The following is a 6840-nucleotide window of genomic DNA, read 5'->3' as shown; positions in this document are numbered from 1 at the left end:
TTTGAAAACTTTTGAGTAGATCAAGAATTTGCAGGAGAGACTTCACTTGCATGCACAATAAGGGCTTTGCAGGTTTGAATTTATGGATTTGTGCATTGTGCTTGTTCATGAGTTGAGCTGGAGGCCTAGGATGACTTGAGCATTATCGAAAAACACGGTTACTTCATATCGTCCAAGTCGCATAGCTCATAGTAATCTTTGAGGGGACTTCCACGACTTCCACGTCTACATGAACTAGCTTGCAAGCCTTTATAGAATAAATCTTATGATGGTTAAGGACTTCTTTACTGAATATGGTGAAGTGAATCGCTACCAACTCCTGGAAGTCATTGGAAAGGGCAGCTACGGGCTTCTGTGCTTGGCAATTGACACATACACTAGAGAGAAAGTTGCCATTAAGAAGATAAATGATATATTCGAGCATGTTTCTGATGCTATTTGAATACTCAGAGAGATCAAAATCCTTCGATTCCTACGACATCTTGACATTGTTCTACCCCCTTCTCCCCGTGATTTCAAAGACATTCATGTGGTTTTTGAGCTAATAGAAGCTGAAATTTACCAGGTCATCAAAGCTAATGATGACCTCACACAAGCATTTCCAGTTCTTCTTGTACCAGCTTCTGTGGACCCTGAAATTTATTCATTCAGCTAGCATATTTCATTGCGATTTGAAGCCAAATAATGTTTTGGCTAACTCTGATTGCAAGCTTAAATTATTTGATTTTGGATTAGCTGGACTCACATTGACTGGCTTGTCATCTGCCATTTTTTTGGACAGACTATGTTGCAACAAGATGGTATCGGGCTCCAGAACTTTGTGGTTCTTTCTATGCAAAGACTGATCGATTAATTTGCAGTACACTACTGCAATAGACATATGGAGCATTGGATGCATTTTTGCGGAGCTGCTGATTGGAAAGCCTCTTTTCCCGGGGAAGCACGATACTGTCCCCGCAGGATTGGAGAACTTTGAGAGCGTGCTGGCGGCGGCCCAAGGTCAAGGTACCGCCCCCCTCTTTCTACTTTTGCTTGCCAACTGAGACCCTATCCTTGGTCATAGCTAGTGCCCAGATTGTGTCCGTGTTGAACCAGTCATATATAAGTCTTAAGACATTTGATAATTTTGACCATTACTGAGGGCTTCTATCGGCGATCATCCAACATGGAGGCAGTGTTCAAAGAAAACCGGTCTTTAGTGTATTTTTAAAGGACAAAAATTGAAAATTCCCAATTAGTTTTGAGGGCCGCCTTGAAGAAAATTGTCTAAATTTTGAGGATTTCAGTGTAAAAACCAATAAAAACCAGCTTAATTTCTTTTAAAAATGGTAGATTTTCAAAGCTCTCCTTTTTTCCACTGGTTCCTAAAAAAGTTTTTGGTAAACACTGCATGGAGGAATCCAGCCCATCCATGGAGAGTGGACAAGAGGTTTCGACTCAAGGGGGTAGCTGGTTATGGAAGGCTATATGATAACGACGCACATATGGAGCATCATGTTTAAAAGCTTTTGAACTTAGCAACTATTGATGCCTAACCTTTTAGGAGGGGTATCTAGTACCTACAACAATGGAAATTTTGTTGCCTTTAAAAAAAAGGTCAAATGATGATAGTTTGTAGTAATTATGTGCATTGTAAAATATTAATATAAACTAATAGTCCATTTTAATACTTGGTTCATGTGGTGGTACCAATGACATATATGTGTATTGTCTTTACATGAGTAGCTCATTTTAGTATGTAAACTTTGTTCTCTCTCCGCGAGAGAGAGAGAGAGAGAGAGAGAGAGAGAGAGAGAGAGAGAGAGAGAGAGAGAGAATTGTAGCTCAGCTCTGAACATGAGGCCCTCGTATTGCAGCTCTGAACATCGCTTGGAAAGGAGATAGAGGTTTCATCAAGGCTTGTCACATGTATCAGATTGCCAGCCTCAACGGATCCTTTGCAGCAACAGTGTGAGGTTCTAGAGAGCATGGTTTCTACAAACACTCTAGTCTTTTGCACATTCACGAGAGGCAACCAGAGTTGATCAGAGCCTCAAGCCCAGACAAAGAGAGTTGGAGCGCAACAAATAAACGTTAATAGGAGCAGGAGCGTGATTCTTCAACCGTCAGACGCGAGAGGAAATTGAGTTACGGTAGCAAATGTGGACGTGAACGGAGGAACTGAGGCACTATGCAAGAGAGTCCGAAAAATTATTGATGCCCAACAAAGACAATTTACTGCATCATGGCAGTCTCGAATGATACATGTCTTCATAAAACATTGGTAATAAGTTCTTCTTTGTGCAACTACAATATTTTTATAATAAGAAAATCCCTCCAGCACTAAAGGAGAATCATAAGTCCCCCTTCAACACTGGAGGGGATAAAAGTGGCGGGGGAAAGGCACATTCCCTACGGTATTATTGTAATGTGGAGAATGGTGCCAACTCCACACCATACGTATATATCATGCGTATGGTTTTTTTCTTTTTTATGAGCACAAGCATCGCAATGCACAAAATGCATCTCTCTCCATCTTTAAATATAATAATGTGAAAATATTAACTTCCATACATCTTTTAATGTTAAAATCTCATTTGTGATGCGAGGTTGTAATGCTTTTGGCGAAAGCTTCGAAAGAGATGCTTTGGATCCATCAACACAAGCTATGCCAGGTGGTAAATTCCACATCACTATCATTTTTTTTAATTCTTATCATGTGCACAGTGAGTAGGAGTTACCAGGTGGGAAAAAATAAAAAAATTGTCCATGGGCCATTAGTGGAAGGGGAAAAGGGAAGGGTGAGAGATTTTTCTCTAGTTTTTCTCAGAGATGTATAGCTGTTCTGAAGGACAGGAAACTATCTTTAAAGGGAGGTGAGTTTTGAATGAAAGCAAATGGCGAAGGGCTACTATAGGGAGGGGTGGACTAGTCGTCGTAGGGGTAGAGGCGACTCAAGCGAGAGGAGAGGAAGCGATATACAAAGGAGGTCATAAAGTTTGAGAAAAGCGGACAAGAAATATACAATAAAGGCAAACTAGTTGATAAACTATCAAGGGTTACGAAGGGTGGCGAGTAGGCATTGCACGTGAGATCGATTGGGAAGGGGCACCGTTTTGTCACCGAGGAGGAGCAAGCGAGAGATCATGAGGAGAGCCATGCTGGTGCGAGTAGTAGGCCAGAGCTGGGAGGGAGAGAGAGAACCCCTAAGCGAGGCTGCCGAGAGAAATGAGGAGAGAGACCGTCATGAACGAGAGAGAGCGAGGGCTGCCGACAAGGTGCAACCTGCATGAGAGGGCCGAATCAGTGAGAAGAGAGAGAGAGAATCTCTGTTGTGTCCGAGCCAGGAGATAGAGGCTCCTCTGTAGGCTATTGCGAGCCAGGAGATAGAGGCTGCTCTGTAGGCTATCGCCAGCAAGGAGGGAATACGAGAGAGAGAGAGGGCTTTGTCCCGCTATGAATCAAAAAGAGAGAGAATGAAGGTGCTCGCTCTCTGCAGGGAATTAAAAAAAAAAGAGAAATAATGAAAAAAAACTCACTTAACCCACTCTAGGGGGGCTCTCCCATAGGGAGGAAGAGACCGCCGATAGTGAGAATTAAAGAGAGAGCTTGGCTCTCTGCACAGGTCCAAAGAGAGAATAGAGAGAGAAATAACCTCTTTGTGGTTTGGGGGAAGAGAGAGAGAAAGAGAGATTGAATTTCTCTACAATTGGGACGGATGCAAGGACACCGTTTAATGCCATGGCAATCTTGTTTGTTGTTGCCAAGATGAGGGGTTGCTCTCTTGTATCAAATCAAATATGAGAGAGAGAGAGAGAGAGAGAGAGAGAGAGAGAGAGAGAGAGAGAGAGAGAAGAAAGAAAGCCAATTGTAAACGCGCTGCCCTATAGGGTGTAAGCCCAAATCGCCGCGTTGCCCTATAGTATGCAAGTCAAACTGCAAGTGCGCTACCCTATAGGGTACAGGCCAATCGACATCTGTCATTCAAAAATTATTTAAAGCTTGGAGCCTACGAAGCTGCCTCGACAAAAGTTCTTGAAGACAAAAGATAAGTTTTGTTAAAATGCTATAAAAACAATATTTTCAATATTCAAATTGCACAATAATTTACACTGTGTCTCGTGCTCTTCTCGTCTCTCTCTCTCTCTCTCTCTCTCTCTCTCTCTCTCTCTCTTTTGAAATAAAGACAACATTGTATTTCTCTCTCGCTGTTTTGATTAATGGTGAAGTGATCACTTCGTTTGTGGATAGTCATTTATACAATCTGACACTGAGATTGCATTGCACATCCCTTGGTAGCGTATTTTAGTAGCACTTTCCAGCCATAGTTCCTTGTTGGTGGGCTTGGGTTGGGGGTTTGAGTATTATCGTTGCTTGGTTATTCTTGTCTGGGTCTGCTCCATGGTCCAGGCCTAGAAAAATATCCATCATTACAATATAACGAGAATAATCCCTATAAGCCAAGCATGCGTCATTATCTGCATAGTCACACTTTCCCTATGGAACCCTATAGCCTCATACACATGCTACTCATTCCATAAACACATGGTACATACTTGTTGATAGCCACATGCCACTTGTGATAGCTCATGTGGCCCTTGCCATTATCATCAGTGGTGCATATCTATCCACTCATTGATTCCATCCCTCTACCTTGAGCTTACTGAAGGCCATAATCTAAAGCTTGCAATCACTCTCCATTCTACAATCAATCAAGCAACTTATCATTTCTACATTGTGTATTGAGCTCTCTCTAATCTACCTATTATCTAATGCTATGGTGTCAACCCAACCATAAATGCTACAATGGTGTATCCTCCATATCCCTTACATGTGGTATCAGAGCATGGGGTGTGATTAGCAATTCCTAATTACCTTCTTATGATCCTAGTATATTAATATTATCAATAGTTTGCATATATACAACTTAAATGAGTTGTGTGTCATTGGATATGTGCAAAGGCTCAAGACCTTTGGCCACTACTAAGGCATTCAAGGAGATTGAGCATTAGGAGCATTAATCCCCCACTAGACCACTTGAATTTCCTCTTCTTCTTGTGGTTCTAATCATGTAACTTCATTACATTTTTCATCTTGCTTGATTGTGTGTGCATTGCTACATGCATTTTCCACTTTATTTTATCCAAATTACCTTGCTTGACAACATTGATTGACAACATTGCTACATGCATTTTCCACTTTCTTTGATCCAAATTACCTTGCTTGACAACATTGATTGAAAACTGATATGTATGTGTGTGCACATAGGATTTCACAAGATTTTAAATGGACGAATCCATGCCTCATTTAGCCCAAAAATCAAATAACGAACCCGTGATTAAATCCTCATCATTTATGCTTGATTTCTTTATCAAATTTTACTCATTACCTTGATTAAGTGTGTGTGTGTGTGTGTGTGTGTGTGCACACACACACGCACTTGCATTCCCTTTGAATGTGTGTGTGTGTGTGGCCTTACAGCCAAGAGCCCTCTTCAATGCACTTGAAAAAGCCAAAACTTGGTAGTACTGGGACCAAATCCCTATTAGAATCTAAAGGGGCACCCATTTTGCTCACTTGTTGGAGTCTCCCTGAATGCCCACCACCCAGCCAAGCTCATACAAGCTCTCCATTACTTGTCAACTCGAGATCTTCATGCATGCAAAGACTCCCGTCCATTTGCACCCCCCCCCCCCCCCCCCAAATTCTACTTCGTAAGTGATTTTTGGGTCTGCTGGCCTCCACTCTTGCGCCACCATCCCTCACCTAATTAGTGTTGGATGCCAAAGGAGCGTTCAACCCCATTTGAATCTTTTTTGGCTTTGCCCTATGCAAGGCCTCCTTCCCACATAACTCTAACACTTTCTTAGCCTCACACCCCTCTTTTTGGTGGCCAAGCCTGAGTTCGCATGACCATCCATGACTCCTTGGCTCCATAGCTTACTTGATTAGAGATGCTACTAGGCACTAAGGCTTCATTTTCCACAACACTACACCATAGTAGATTCCCACATCAAGTATTCAACTCTACATGTCTCATAGCATTTGAGATACAATTCAAAAGCTTAAAAAATTTCTTGGCTCCAATTATTTTTGTTTACAGTGATGACATCAATTTTGGATATGATTGCAACATATGCAACAATTTGAGTGATCAAACCTCTCACATTGCATCCATGAGCACTTGTACCAAAATGTCTACAAAGGGGATAGACACTACTTGTCCCGATGACATGGAAAAGCCCTTCTATTTCCCTTTTGTGCCTCTACAATGTATAAGCATCAAACCAAATCCAAAGCTACACCCAAGTGTGCACCATCACGATTCCTCTAGATTTCAAAAAGCAAGCAAATTAAGAATAGAAGATGAGGCCACCAAAAAAATTCCAAATAGGAAGTGATGATGCATATTTATAAAGTGTTTAGACATTGCCTAAACCACATAGTTTTGAGGTAAGGGGCCTACACTACCCTCATGCATTAGATTCATCTTTACGATCACACTAACCAATGCAACCTATTCTAGACTCTTGTGAACCCATGCTTATTGTAAGCTCAACTTACAAGGGCATCTCTTGGGGTAAGCCTTTTGCTTACACTCATAGTGAGAACAATCTCTAAAATCCAACCATGCACTAGTATGTGCATAATCACACTTTCCCCCAAGGAACTCTCTATCCCCCTACACATGCTATTCATTCCATAAACAAGTGCTACACACTTGATAGCCACATGCTTCTTGTGGTAGCTCACATGAACCTTGCCATTATCATAAGTGGTGGATATCCATCCAATCATTGAATCCATTCCTCCACCTTGAGCCTACATAAGGCCATTATCCGAAGCTTGTAATCACTCCCA

General features: G+C 41.7%; 1 pseudogene; it reads left to right on the top strand.

The window, feature by feature from the left end:
• The first annotated feature begins 265 nt into the window (after positions 1–265).
• LOC147461230 (mitogen-activated protein kinase 15 pseudogene) lies at positions 266–1043 on the top strand (annotated as a pseudogene).
• The last annotated feature ends 5797 nt before the right edge of the window (positions 1044–6840 follow it).

This window comes from Adiantum capillus-veneris, chromosome 3 (genome assembly GCF_014529385.1).
Source record: "Adiantum capillus-veneris isolate H3 chromosome 3, ASM1452938v2, whole genome shotgun sequence".
Taxonomy (NCBI): domain Eukaryota; kingdom Viridiplantae; phylum Streptophyta; class Polypodiopsida; order Polypodiales; family Pteridaceae; genus Adiantum; species Adiantum capillus-veneris.
This window is presented reverse-complemented; position numbering and strand designations above follow the sequence as displayed.